At 43.5% G+C, this 14961-nt stretch overlaps 1 protein-coding gene and 1 pseudogene across 3 annotated transcripts in view; both read left to right on the top strand.

Annotated features, from left to right (window-relative positions):
• Positions 1-14961, top strand: part of SLCO5A1 (solute carrier organic anion transporter family member 5A1) — a 124409-nt gene that overhangs the window by 22669 nt on the left and 86779 nt on the right. The gene's annotated exons all lie outside the window — the stretch shown is intronic.
• LOC308630243 (small ribosomal subunit protein uS3m-like) lies at positions 2925-3431 on the top strand (annotated as a pseudogene). Its single transcript has one exon. The product of its transcript is annotated as a small ribosomal subunit protein uS3m-like (transcript).

Genomic DNA, 14961 nt, shown 5'->3' with positions numbered 1-14961 from the left:
GTCTTCTTGTATCTTGCTTGCCATCTGCCATATGTAGCTTCTTACCTCAATCTTCATTGCTGAAACTTCTGTGACATTGGGCCATGGGCCTCCCCAACACTGTTTCGGAGCTGGTGCCCATTTCCCAGCACGTGTGTTATTTGGGGGGAACCTCTGAATGCTATTGGGGAGGGAGGTCTGCTTCTGTGCATGAATTGGAATTCTGATGCATAATGTAGTATGTTGAGTAGATTGTTGTGGGTTGTTTTGGAAATCTGAATGCTTTCTGTAACTTTATACCTATGGGAAACATACTGGGAATTCCATGAAAGTAAAGGTTGAGATTCCCTCCCAGCAAAATTCACTGTACTTTCCCCCTCTGCCTAGTTTTAAGATAACATATATAATATAAATATATAAATATATATATATGTGTGTGTGTGTATAATTGAGTGGTTTTAAATATGGAACTAGTACTAGCTTTTATGCTGGGATCCTGAGGTCTAGCAAAGCTCAATTTGAGTCTTGGGGTAAAAGGAACCAGGAGCTCCTTCCTCTTTTTCTCTGTCTCTGGGGATTTTCAGGAAAGCCAGTAGCAGTTTATTTGAGAACATAGAGTTGCCACTGGGATTTACCCATGACAGGCTTTTTCAAAAATTTGTTTATTTCAGAAATCCTCCTGTGGTCCAAGCTATATTTTTAAAAGATTGGTTGCTTGCAGTCCAGTAGTTTAGGGGCTCATTTGGTGTGACAAATGACAAATAATCTTTTAGGACACAGCTTGTCCTGAATAGCGATGCTTAGTAGTCTGGGAGTATGAACTCAAGTCATCTTTTGTGCCCAGTGATGGCTGCCTTTAGGACCACCCAGCCTGAATGATGACGGTCATTCTTTGGTGACGGGTTACCACATGGTCTCTAAGTGGATTTATCTTTATAAAGCCCTGTGTGGCTGTCAGGGCTAACCCTCTCCTCTAATGAAGGAGAACTCACAAACTTCAAGGTTTCTCTGGTAGGAGGACCTTCAGGTGGGGTGAATAACTTACCAGTAGGACTCTGACATGTCTGCTTATCTTCCCCAGGGATGTCTCACTTTTGCTTCTGCATCATTTCCACACTCATCCCAAGGTATAGGGGTGGGCTGGGTGGCCCTGCTGTTTGATGTGCTGATAACTATGGAACACACAACCCCCTTCCTTTGTTTTCTTGGGCATACTGAAAGAGGCTGCAGCTTGTAAAAGGCTTCCACAAATCCTGAGAACAACAGGAAAATAAACTCACAAAATACAAGAAGCTGTAAACCTGATTGATTTCTAAGGTATTGATTTTAGATCCTAACAAGCTTTTTTTTTTTTGCGGTACGCGGGCCTCTCACTGTTGTGGCCTCTCCCGTTGCGGAGCACAGGCTCCGGACGCGCAGGCTCAGCGGCCATGGCTCACGGGCCCAGCCGCTCCGCGGCATGTGGGATCCTCCCGGACCGGGGCACGAACCCCTGTCCCCTGCATCGGCAGGCGGACTCTCAACCACTGCGCCACCAGGGAAGCCCTCAGGCCTGATTTTATCCTCCATCCTCTCTTGAGGATTCTAATGTCTTCGGAGTAAAAAAACTCACAGTTACCAGGCCAGACGTAGTGTCTACCTTGGTCTCCTACCTACTTCACAAGGAGGGTTCTCTCTCATAACTGCCTCCTTTCCCTATAGTCAAGGCTCCTGTGTGTCAGGGTTCCTTCCTGGCGACTCCCTCAGATTTCTCCCTGTCTTACTTCTCTCCCCCATAGGGAGGTGAGGAGAGGAGGTGAGGGTGGAACTCACCTGGCTGGTAAAATCCCTTGAGAGCTGTAGGGACGACCTCTTAGCTGGAGCTTTGGGTGCTGAAACCAAGAGACAAGCCAAAGATTCAATACGGCAGGTTCAGGAGGAGAATGGGTGAGCAAGCGTGCAGAAATGTGTACGTCCCATCCTCTTTCTTTGAAACTATAAGAGGAGACGAAGCACTCACATCAGGTGAGAACGGCGTAATCCAGTGCGGCTCAGGCTTTTGACCTGGATTTGCAGACACGGTTTGCAGAGGGGTCCACTTGAGTGAGGGCCAGGATGGGGCTGGGCCAAAAAGGCTGAGAGGGGTGCGATGCAAACAGGGAGGACGAGGAAGTGTGGAAAGCATGGTGTGGAGCCTGCAAGTCTATCAGTTTGGCAGGAAGCAAGCGTCTTCCTGGGTGTGCATGACAGCGTGTTTGGGCCAGATTGTGGAGGCCTAGAAGGCGTTGTGACTTGTAAAGGATGTTTACACCCCTGGCATTTTTGCATTCAATAATGCTTACTGGATTTGGCGTCTTGCAGTAAAACTTTATCAAAAATTGCCCCACTGTCCATTTTCGGTTAATGAGAAGTGAAAACAGATAAAAATGAGAGCCTATAAATTATCCTCTGGAGTCTTTTTCAATATTACAATTAATTGAGTTTTCTGCATTATCATTGGGAATATAATCAAGGGATTAATTGATAACTTATAAAGTCTTTCTTTGTGTGTATATGGATTGTGTGTGTGTGTGTGTGTGTGTGTGTGTGTGTATGAATATTTCTTATTTTGGAGGAAGAACTCAACCTTTGTTAGGGCTTTAGTTGTTCTAGGGTAACTGGCTTTTCTGTTATAACAGATAATAATATGACCCTCAGGTGTGTTGGGGGTAGCTGTTAAACTGGTTAATTCTCAGTGGGACATTTTGTGTTAATTAGGGCTTTATTTCTATTGGAGGGAAAAGCCAGTATGTTACCATATATGATGACTCTAAGACTCTCAGGAAACGTGAGAAATTAGTTTATTCCCTTGTAAAATGCTCAAAGCACTGTAAGAGAATTGCTCACAACTAATAAAATTCTAGAATTTCAGAGGTTGAATTTCGCTTAAAGATATTCTAGGGGCCCCGCCCTACGCTCGGCCCAAGATGGCGGCGCCCGTCTGCGGTCTGCGGCTCCGGCCGCTGGTGCTGTCCTGGAACCGGGAGCTGCCGTGCGCCTGGCGCGCCCTGCACACCTCCGCGGTCTGCGCCAAGAACCGGGCGGCCCGAGTCCGAGTGGGCAAGGGGGACAAACCAGTGACCTACGAGGAGACGCACGCGCCGCACCACATCGCGCATCGTGAGGGTTGGCTGTCGCTGCACACAGGTAACCTGGATGGGGAGGACCATGCTGCAGAGAGAATAGTGGAAGATGTTTTCCTTCGTAAATTTATGCTGGGCACCTTCCCAGGCTGCCTGGCCGAATAGCTTGTTCTAAAGCGCTGGGCTAACCAGGTGGAGATCTGTGCCCTGGTCCTGAGGCAGCAGCTACCTGCACGTAAGTTCTGCTTCCTTGTGGGCTACAGTGAGACCCTGCTGTCCCACTTTCACAAGTGTCCTGTGCATCTGCACCTCCAAACTGTGCCCTCAAAGGCTGTGTATAAGTATATCTAGGACAACCAACCTGTTTGCATCAGACTGTAGCCTGCAAAGGACGGAAACTTGTGGAAAAGGACTGAAGTAGAAACGGGGGAAATGCATCCCCTCAGACTCCTGAGGCTTTGTCTTCAAAGTTGGCTGTTGAATAAATAGACTCTCCGTGTTGTCTTGCTTCTTGGTCTGCCTAGAGAACTAGAATAGGGTTTCTTTGAGGATGCTCCACGGTTCCCAGGAAGGCTGCCAGTTCCTGAGGTTTAGGTAATAGCTATGGTTCAGTGAGTATCTTGTGCCCATCACTGTGTCAGGAACTTTACCTGAAGTTCTTTGTTTTCTCTTTTTTTTTTTTTTTTTTTGCGGTACGCAGGCCTCTAACTGCTGTGGCCTCTCCCGTTGCGGAGCACAGGCTCCGGATGCACAGGCTCAGCGGCCATGGCTCACGGGCCCAGCCGCTCCGCGGCATGTGGGATCTTCCCAGACCGGGGCACGAACCCGTGTCCCCTGCATCGGCAGGCGGACTCTCAACCACTGCACCACCAGGGAAGCCCTTTGTTTTCTCTTAAAATGGAAAGAGCCATTTTTGGAGATTATAAAACAATATGGACATGTATTAAATCAGCCGTGAAGCTTACTTGTAATTCTACCCCAGAGAAAGCTACTGTGAACAGCTTGTTGTAACTCCAGATGTACTTTTATTCCACCAGAAATAATGTAGCACACAGTCATCTATTAAACAAGCTTAACTGCACCTCGTCTGTGCCAGACACTCTTCTGAGTAGCTTGGAACCCATCAATGACCGAAACATTCCATTCCAAAAAAAAAAAAAGAAAAGATATTCTAGGGCTTCCCTGGTGGCACAGTGTTTGAGAGTCCACCTGCCGATGCAGGGGACGCAGGTTCGTGCCCCGGTCCAGGAAGATCCCACATGCCATGGAGCAGCTAGGCCCGTGAGCCATGGCCACTGAGCCTGCGTGTCCGGAGCCTGTGCTCCGCAAGGGGAGAGGCCACGGCAGTGAGAGGCCTGCGTACCGCAAAAAAAAAAAAAAAAAAAGATATTCTAGCCCAGTGGTTCTCAAACTTTAGTGAGCATCAGCATCATCTGGAAGGCTTGTTCAAACCCAGATTGCTGTCCACTCTGGACACCCACAGCCCTCTACACCTAGTAGGTCTGGTTCAGTGGGTCCAGGGTGGGGCCTGAGAATTTCTGTCAAGCGTCTGGGTGTTGCTGATGGCTGGTCTGGTGACAATTCCTCTTATTCTATAGAAAACTCTTTTCGTGGACTTTGCTCATTGGTTCATTAGTTTTTCCATTCAAGAACTATCTACTGCATTCCTCCTCTTCTCAGACAGTGTTGTAGGTGCTGAGCGATTTCCAACACCAAGTCCTGCTCTCCGGAAGCCTCTCTTCTAGTGCAAGAGGCTGACGGTACATCATGTAACTCTAGGCAGCGATAAGGGATGTGAAGAAGAACACCAAGCAGGACATCGCAGGAGCGTGGTGGCTGGGGACGATCTCTGGGGAGACGAGCCCTCCAGGCACAGGTGCAGGAGACCTGAAGGCCTGAGGCCAGAAGGGGTTGGGGTCTTTGGGGCTCATCTTACTGGAGGAGAGGGGGCAAGAGGAGGAAGAGTGCTCAGAGAGGGAGACAGGACACTGACGAGAGTCACGCACAAAAACCTTTCTGTTATCAAATAAGTTTGGGAAACACTGCCATTAAATGTTTTTTGTTTTTTGTTTTTTGTTGTGTGTGTTTTTTTAAAAATTTTTGGCCATGCCTTGTGGCATGCGGGATCCTAGTTCCCTGGCCAGGGATCAAACCCGGGCCCCCTGCAGTGGAAGAACGGAGTCTTAACCACTGGACCACCAGGGAAGGCCCCCTGAACGTTTTTCTTTATTGAAGAATTTCTTAAAGCCTTCACTCTGCCGATATGCATTAGAAATCTCCAGGAGAGGACAAAGGCATCTAGTCTCTCTCAAACTTGGATGACCAAGAAAACTTTTAACTCCACAGTCATCTCAGAGGCTGGTCTTCTTTGAAACCCATTTGGGAAATCTTGTTCTAGTGCATCTGTCTCCCTCATTTTCCAGCTAAGGAAACCAAGGACCAGAGAAATGAAATGACTTGTCCAAAATCATGAAGCTTGGGGCAACATGGGGTGCTGGAAAAGAGTTTGGAGGGGAACCCTGGATGTGAGACTTGACTCTAGCACATTTTTAGTGGGGGGCCTGGGCACATTGCCCAAATTCTGTGGGTCTTAGTTTCCTCTCTTAAAATGAGGGGGCTGGGACTTCCCTGGTGGTGCAGTGGTTAAGACTCCGCACTCCCAGTGCAGGGGGCCTGGGTTCAATCCCTAGTCAGGGAACTAGATCCCACATGCATGCCGCAACTAAGAGTTCGTGTGCCACAACTAAGGGGCTGGCGAGCTGCAACTAAGACCCAGCACAAACAAACAAACAAACAAATATTTAGAAATAAAATAAAATAAAATGAGGGGGCTGCACTATCTGCTTTCTAATGACCCTGAAGTCATTTGGGGGGAATGGCTCTTGGTTTCATCTTTTTTTTTTTTCCACTTCTGAGTTTGTGTCAGCTAAGTAAGGCAAAATAAAAATATTGGGAGACACATATACATATATTCATCAAATACCACCATTTAGATTCTTTTTTGCTTGCAAATGAATACACTTGCCAGATTAGTAACTAAAATAAAATCTGTTGGAGAATGTACAACTCTACATCATAAAATGTTGGGAAGGAAAATAAGAAATGTATATAAAAAGACTAAGATCTATGGTAATGTACTTTCCTGAAAAATATTTTAACACAGATTTTAATTTTAATGAAATTCATATTTGATTTGAATACAAATGGTAAATCTCCCAACAGGTAAAACGTGCCTTTTTCTTGCATGCTTTGTGAGGGATTATTGAGGGAATCATAAAAAATAAAACTCTCAGATTTTAATCTGTTACTAGCTGGGGTTACTTTGGACTGGTGTTCTCTGGGCTTCATTTTCTTCATCTGTGGAATGAACCCAAATGTTCCTTAAAGACTCTATTAATTTAAGCTGGTGCCATAAAGTCACCTTTACAGCTCTGCTAATTCAATCTATATTTGACTGTTTTTGTCTGTATTAGCAATAAAATCTTTGTCAAGATGCGGGTTGAACCTGAGAGCTCCAGGGACTCGGGATGTGAATTACGTGTGGTAATGTGAAGTCAGAGGTGTCCTTCCCCATTCTGGGCCCATGGGCAGAGAGTACTTCCTGGCCCCCTGTGGTATGTTGAGGTCATGTGACAAGTTCTGGCCAATGAGTTGTGTGTAGTGACAGGTGCTACTTCCAGGCCAGAACATTTAAGTGCCAGAGCAAGACCCTGCAGAGCCTTCTTTTCCTCTGTCACCAGAGTGGCAATATTATGGCGCCGTCAGCTTGGGTTCTGGAATAAGAAGTCATGGAGCAGATCTCCCTGATGACCCTTGTTAGATCATGAATTGTGTGCAAGGAATAAACCTTTGTGGTTATAAACCCTAAGATGTTTTGGGATGCTTGTTACAGCAACATCACATAGCCTATCCTGACTATTGGATTCAGTGAACTGGGGAAATCTCAAGAGACTGAAGGAAGACCAGCTATTGGGAACAGAATTATTTTAAGAGAAGATACCAGTTGGCAGCCCCTCCCTCCCCCCCAGTGGACTTTGCCTTAGGAATTCTGCTGTTCCTATGAACAGCAAAGTTTACACACTTGGTTAAAGAATGAATGAACGAGCATAGGTTCTGTTATCATGTGTTCAAACTGATATACGTTATATAAGCACATCGTGCAAGAGGCAGTATACGTGGTGGTTAAGATCCCTGGTCGGGCTGGGTTACCTGGGTTCGGAGCCCGACTCTGTGTTACTTTGAGCTGTTTTCTTAAATGCTCCAGGCTCCAGTTTCTCCATCTGCATAAAGGGATAATAATAGTTTCTTATAGGGCTGTTGTGAAGAATAAGGTCTTTAATGTATGTCAAGAGTTTGGCTAGTGCTTTGACAGTCAATGAATCTTAGCCACTTTTTTCCCCTCTCTGCCTCTTCTCTTTCCCTCTTGTTATTATTATTGACATTAAAAAAATACTGAGGGCTTCCCTGGTGGCGCAGTGGTTGAGATTCCGCCTGCCGATGCAGGGGACACGGGTTTGTGCCCTGGTCCGGGAAGATCCCATATGCCGCGGAGCGGCTGGGCCCGTGAGCCATGGCCGCTGAGCCTGCGCATCCGGAGCCTGTGCTCCGCAACGGGAGAGGCCACAGCAGTGAGAGGCCCGCGTACCGCAAAAAAAAAAAAAATACTGAAAGGATAGACACAGTGTTAGAGTAGTCATCTCTGGGTAGCAGGATTCTGATTGATTTTTATTTTTGGGGTTTTTTTTTGGGTATCAAGTGTGTTTGTTCTGAACTTGAGTTGCCTTATAATCAGAAAAAGAAGCTATTTAAAAATAGCATATTTACCATGATTATTTTCCAAAAGAATATATGCCAGTACCCACACTAAATCCTATGATTGCTGTTTTTGCCTCGCCATCTGGTGATCTGTTCAATATTTCTGTTGGGTTTTATCTGCTCTGAAGCCAGCTTTCCACCTTGATTTTTAAATTTTGTTAATGATTCTTTCCATCTCTTGGCCATATGTTGTGGAAACCAGTGAATCTCTTTGTTTCTTATAACTTTCCAAGTCTTATAACTTCTCTTTCTCCTAAATCCCTCTCACACTACTGTCCATTGCCCAGCTTTGTTCAAATCCTTACCACTTCATGCCTGGACTACTGGGTTTTCTTGTCTACAGGTTTCTTTCAATCCCTACATAGTGACACTAGACTAATGTTCTTTTTTTTTTAAATTAATTTTTATTGGAGTATAGTTGCTTTACAATGTTGTGTTAGCTTCTACTGCCCAGCAAAATGAATCACATATACATATATTCCCTCCATTTAGGACACCACAGTACATTAACTAGAGTTCCCTGTGCTATACAGTATGTTCCTATCAGTTGTCTATTTTATATATAGTATCAATAGTATATATATGTCAATCCCAAACTCCCAATTCCTTCCACCCCACCCCCCTTCCCCCTTGATATCCATAATTTGTTCTCTACGTCTGTGTCACTATTTCTGCTTGACAATTAAGGTCATCTATGCCATTCTTCTAGATTCTTCCTATATGTGTTAATATATGATATTTGTTTTTCTCTTTCTGACCTACTTCACTCTGTATGACACTCTCTGGGTCCATCCACGCTAGACTAATGCTCTTAATATACCACTTTGATTGTATCATCCTTTGCTGGAACTTTCAGGGGCTCCTCAGATTCCCCATCGCTGAGGATAAAATCCAATATCCTAGCTTGATATTGAAGGCTCTCCACATTTGCTTTTTCTCTGCTCTCCCAAATATTCCACTCATTAATCTTATTTATGGACTTTTCCTACTATATTTTTGTACATGAATGCCTTTGCTCTCCTGCCCCCTTGATGTCCAAATTTTACTCATCCTTGAATATCTTGCTTAAATATATCCCTGTCCAAAATGTTCACGTTTCTGCTTTTGTAAACTGCAGTAGCTCTGTTCATTTGGCGGTTAATCACTGGCTTGTACTTTTCTTGTATTGAAAAGGTATTAGTGTGTATTAATGCCTTTTAACATTTCATGCGCTTCCCTCCTTTCTCTAAATAAATTGTAGTGTTTCTGAGGGTGTTTACATTTTTTAGCACCAGTGTCCTGCAGAAGATGGGTGATCTATGGGATATTGGTTGATGAATTCATATATTTTTAATATTTGATAAAAATAGATGTAAGAATAAAAAGGCTTCCTTTTTTTAAAAAAAAGAAAAGACAGAATTTCACTTTATTTTTAACATTACTATTTATAATGTTGTTTATCCCGATAGTCTGAGCTTCTTTTGATGGTCAGATCAATATTTGCTTGACTGTTTCCCAAAGTGAGCCTTCTCTAATTCACTTATTAGAGAAAGCCATTAAATTGATATTTTTTAGCTCTGCCCCCAACATTATTTCATTGATGTATCAAGTTACATATTTATTTATTATATACCCTTTAACATAGATTTATAATTTTTTATGCATTTGACTTTTTTTACTGGAGTATAGTTGCTTTACAATGTTGTGTTAGTTTCTGCCGTACAGCAAAGTGAATCATCCACATGTATACATATATCCCCTCCTCCTTGGATTTCCTTCCCATTTAGGTCACCACAGAGCACTGAGTAGAGTTCCCTGTGCTCTACAGTAGGTCCCTGTTGATTATCTATTTTATATATAGTAGTGTGTATATGTTCATCCCAAGCTCCTGATTTATCCTCCCCCCCGCCCACATTTCCCCTTTGGTAACCATAAGTTTGTTTTCTATGTCTGTGAGTCTGTTTCTGTTTTGTAAATAAGTTCATTTGTATCAGTTTTAAAAATTAGGTTCCACATATGAGTGATACCATATGATATTTGTCTTTCTCTGTCTGACTTACTTCATTCAGTATGACAATCTCTAGGTCCATCCATGTTGCTGCAAATGGCATTATTTTGTTCTTTTTTATGGCTAAGTAATATTCCATTGTATATATGTACCACATCTTCTTTATCCATTCCTCTGTCAGTGGACATTTGGGTTGTTTCCATGTCTTGGCTATTGTAAATAGTGCTGCAATGAACATTGGGGTGCATGTATCTTTTCGAATTATGGTTTTCTCAGGGTATATGCCCAGGAGTGGGATTGTTGGATCACATGGTAGTTCTGTTTTTAGTTTTTTAAGGAACCTCCATACTGTTCTCCATAGTGGTTGTACCAATTTACATTCCCACAGACAGTACATTCCACACCTTCTCCAGCATTTATTGTTTGTAGACTTTTTGATAATGGCCATTCTGACCGGTGTGAGGTGATACCTCATTGTACTTTTGATTTGCATTTCTCTGATAATTAGTGATGTTGAGTATCTTTTCATATACTTTTTGGCCATGAGTATGTCTTCTTTGGAGAAATATCTGTTTAGATCTTCTGCCCATTTCTTGATTGGGTTGTTTGCTTTTTTGGGGGAGGTTATTGTTTCCGTCATCTTCCATGAAGCCAAGTACCTGGCATGTAGTGAACACTGAACGTGTGCCCGATGAGAGGCCGCAGAGCAGCAGTGCAGACTAGGAAGGAGGGGAAAATTACATCGCAGACATTTTTTAATGTATTGAATCTTTGTCACGACTTTAATATTTTTCTTCTAGTGAACAAACAGCGCAATTTTTAATGACTGTAATTTAAAAATATAATGGGGACTTCCCTGGTGGCGCAGTGGTTAAGAATCCACTTGCCAATGCAGGGTACACGGGTTCGAGCCCTGGTCTGGGAGGATCCCACATGCCGCGGAGCAACTGAGCCTGTGCACCACAACTACTGAAGCCCGTGCGCCACAACTACTGAAGCCTGTGGACCTAGAGCCCATGCTCCGCAACAAAGAGAAGCTACCACAATGAGAAACCCGTGCACTGCAAGGAAGAGTAGCCCCGGCTCGCCTCAACTAGAGAAAGCCCGTGAGCAGCAACGAAGACCCAACGCAGCCAAAATAAATAAATAAATTTATTAAAAAAAACAATATAATGATTTTTTTAAAAAGGCTCTCACTTTCTGTTATGGACTGAAATGTGTCCTCCCCAAAATTTATGTTGAAGTTCTAGTCCCCAGTGACTGTATTTGGAGATGGGGACTTTACAGGAATAATTAAGGTTAATGAGGTCAATGGCTGGAGCCCTAATTCAGTAAGACTGGTGTCCTTATAAGAAGAGGAAGCGACACCAGAGCTCTCTCTCCCCACACATGCACGGTGGAAAGGCCATGTGAAGACACAGTGAGAGAGTGGCCGTCTGCAAGCCAGGAAGAGAGGTCTCACCAGAAACCAACTTCGCCAGCACCTTGATCTTGGACTTCTAGTCTCCATAACTATGAGAAAATGCCTGTTGTTTAAGCCACCCAGTCTGGTATTTTGCAACAGCAGCCTGAGCGGACTAATATATCTCCCGACTCAGTACATCCATGTATTGGATTTACAGCACCTGCCAGTTTTATGGTGCCTGCTGCCATCCGGGTTTTGCAGAGATCTTACATTTCCCTTCCTGCAGAGTGATAATGCTGGCTGGCTATATGCATGTCCTTGCCTCCAGTTTGTGCTTCCTTGAAACTTACCCCGGAACACCCAAGGCTGGCTCTTCCTAGCAAGCAAGGAATGAGACAGCAAGCGGCTGTGATCACAGAACCTCTGGAGTGTGGAGACTGCACATGGGGCAAGTATAGGAAGCCCCAGCTCTGGACCATCTGATGCCAGTGCAACAGGGAAATCCCAACCTTTTGCTCTTTTTCCTTTTCTTTTTTCTTTTTTTGTAAAGATGTGAGTAACATTTGAAAGGAATGTATGTCATGTAACGGCAGTCTTGGCAATGGCTTTCAGTTCCCCTCAAGTCCCCTGGAGTCGTGACTGCCTTTGGCCTTATTCTTCCTAGTTCACCTCTCTCAGTTGTGGATGCATCTTCCTGGGCTGCAGTTCTGTTTATGACGCCCTCAGAATACCAAAGGGCTTCCTTCACCCTCTGTGTCCTTGACCATGTCCTTGACGACTCTCAGCGAACATCAAACTTACAGGTACTTGCTCTTTCACCTCCAGGCTTATTCCCCTCCTAGGTTTGTTTGGCTCACGTGTCCAGCACTATTACTTGTATATGTTTTTTTTGGACAACGGGGGTCAAAATTGTTCACAAATAAATGGCCAAAAAGGAAGCCAAGAACTGTGCAGACATCTTCACCCCAGTTATTGGCTGAGAGGCACAGCCAATTTCTACTGCTTGAAAACAAAACGTGTTTCTTGGGGGCTGGAACACACACGCACAGAGAAATAAAATCGATGATTATGTGTGTACAAATTAATATATATGTTTGAGGATTTTTCAGAGTCAGATGGTATTTAGATGAGTCAGCACTGTGTGGGGTTTCCCTAAGCTCAGTATCTATGTATTCCAGAATCATGCTAAACTACTTGGACTCAAATCCTTGTCTTAGGCTCTGCTTCTGGGGGAATCCAAGCTAAGATATTTGCTACAGCAAAAACGTTCATATCTGTGGGGAGATAATTTTAGATCATCCTAACACTATGATTTTTGTTGGAATGCTTCCCTTGTGCTGTAATTAAGAGGCACAGTAGGAAAGCATCTTATTTAAGGAATAAGATGGTCATACGTTCTATTGTTATAGTGTCTGATTCATTGTTTGAACCAAATGCACATTAAAAATGGTAATTACACATGTAATCATTTTATACTGGGGCTGTTAGCTTGAACTGTTCATGGGAGGTATAAGGGATTACTACCACCCTCACTGCAGTCTCATACATTACAATGTTTGTGACTCTTTGAGTATCATGTTTATAAGAAATCCCAAAAGATATAATGTAGGCCAGCATTTTTCAAGCTGAGCTGGCAGGGTTTGGAGGAGGACTAATCCAAATTACTAGGGTAAATGTGGAGTAGACAGTGAGGAAGACTGGATCACTTAAGCTGCTTACTGTGACCATGACCTAGGACAGGTAATGAGATTTGCCCTGGTGTCTGGATGCTAGTTTTGGACTCAGCAAATTACTCTCCAATTCAATATGAATACTTTGAGCTTTTCAACTGCCTTTTATTTTTTTTAAACTGCGTTTTTCCTACTAGTGATAGAATAAACATACATTTCAGAATTATGGGATGATCATACAGAAATTCACTAAAAGAAGCAAAACGGCCTTAAGGGGGTGATCATCAACATATAATTTTGGTCAAAGGAGCAGAACTAGTGAATAACCTAAGGGTTGATCCTGTGGTTGTCTGAATCCCCTGAAATAATTTGAAATTTTGTGATTATTTTTTCTTTTAAATCTACCTCTTGACTTGCTATGTAGATTTCTAATGATACTGAAATCTTATAATCAAAGAGAGGTAGGAGTAATATTCAAAAGGAGAAATCCAATCAAATAAAGGGCTCATGCCAATATTGGGTTTGATCTGAAATTTGGGAAGTGTTCTTTAATCGGTCGAGTCACACACTCTTGAGGGATGATGCATAGCTGGTGCCTGGCACCTATTCTCATATGCCAATTCTCATAATCATTTCAAACATTTTCTACTGCTACTTTGAAATCTAAAAGTTAGTTTTGCAACTTATTCCATGGCAAAACCAGGCCTGATCTGATGGTGGCTAGTTTTTAAATCACACTTAGTGTGAATATTCGTTCATTCATTGTTGCAGAAACAACAGCACGCCTGATTTTGGAGCACCGTTCCAGGCTCTGCTGGGGGAGCTGCATAATATACAGCATCACTCACCCTTTACTTTTGTAAAATGTGAAAAAGTCTTCATTCCAAGGCACATCCAGCCTCAAGGGTTTGGGCTGAGAGATCCTGGACCTGAGCTCATGTTATTAGCTAACAAAGACAACCTTGATTAATTACAGTCGTGAGAAAGCAGATGCAGGTGCTGATGACTAGGTCTGCCTGTGAAGCTAATAGCTTCTTTCAGGTCAGTGGCTGGATACCGCTTAATTATGATAATCGTATGACATAAAGGAAAAGTTAGCTATTTGAAGCAAACCTATGTTAGGCTTCTCCAGAGAAACAGAATAGGAGTTATATATTTATACGAGGAGATTTCTGTAGGAGCTGGCTCATGTGGGTATAGAGGCTGAGAAGTCCCACAGTCTGCCATCTGCAAGCTGGAGAACTAGGAAAGCTGGGGATGACCTTCAGTTCAAGTCCAAAAGCCTGAGAATTGAGGGGCTGCTGGTGTGAGTTCCGGAGTCTGAAGGCATGAGAATTGAGAGCTCCGATGTCTGAGGACAAGGGAAGGTGGACATCCCAGCTCAAGAAGAGAGAGAATTTTCCCTGCTTCCACCTTTTTGTCCTATCTGGGCCCCTCATAGGATCGGATCATGCCCACACACTTTGGTGAGGGTGGATCTCTTTACTCAGTCTATTGACGCAAATGCTAATCTTCTAAAAACACCCTCACAGACGCACCCAGAAATAGTTTTACCAGTTGTCTGGGCATCCCTTACCCAGTCAAGTTGACACATAAAATTAACCGTCGCAACTTCCAGTGGGGGAAAAAAGGTATGTCAATTTAGGGCATGTATAGGTCAGAATTTCGATTGATCAGAAATGTATCAGAAGTTAGAAAGAATAAAGTTACTCTTCATAAGAAGAGGTTGATGTGTCGTAGTGCTGGATGCCATGAATTGAAACGACTTAAGGCTCTTCTGATTTCACACTTCAGGTGTCTCTGTGGGAGTCTGGCCACATGAGTAGGGAAGAGATGAGGGCAAATCCATGGTGGCGAGTATAGTAACTTAGTAAAAGTGCTTGTATTGATAAATTATCTTCATTATTGTTAGGTAACAAAGAGTCAGGGATTATCTGTTTTTAATTGGGTTGAATTTATTCTATCCCTTCATCAATGAGGTGATTGCAAAGGAGAATGCCTGGG

The sequence above is a fragment of the Mesoplodon bidens genome, assembly GCF_964165515.1.
Source record: "Mesoplodon bidens genome assembly, chromosome: 16".
Lineage (NCBI taxonomy): Eukaryota > Metazoa > Chordata > Mammalia > Artiodactyla > Ziphiidae > Mesoplodon > Mesoplodon bidens.
Note: the sequence above shows the minus strand (reverse complement) of the source record. Positions and strands in the feature narration are given on the sequence as shown.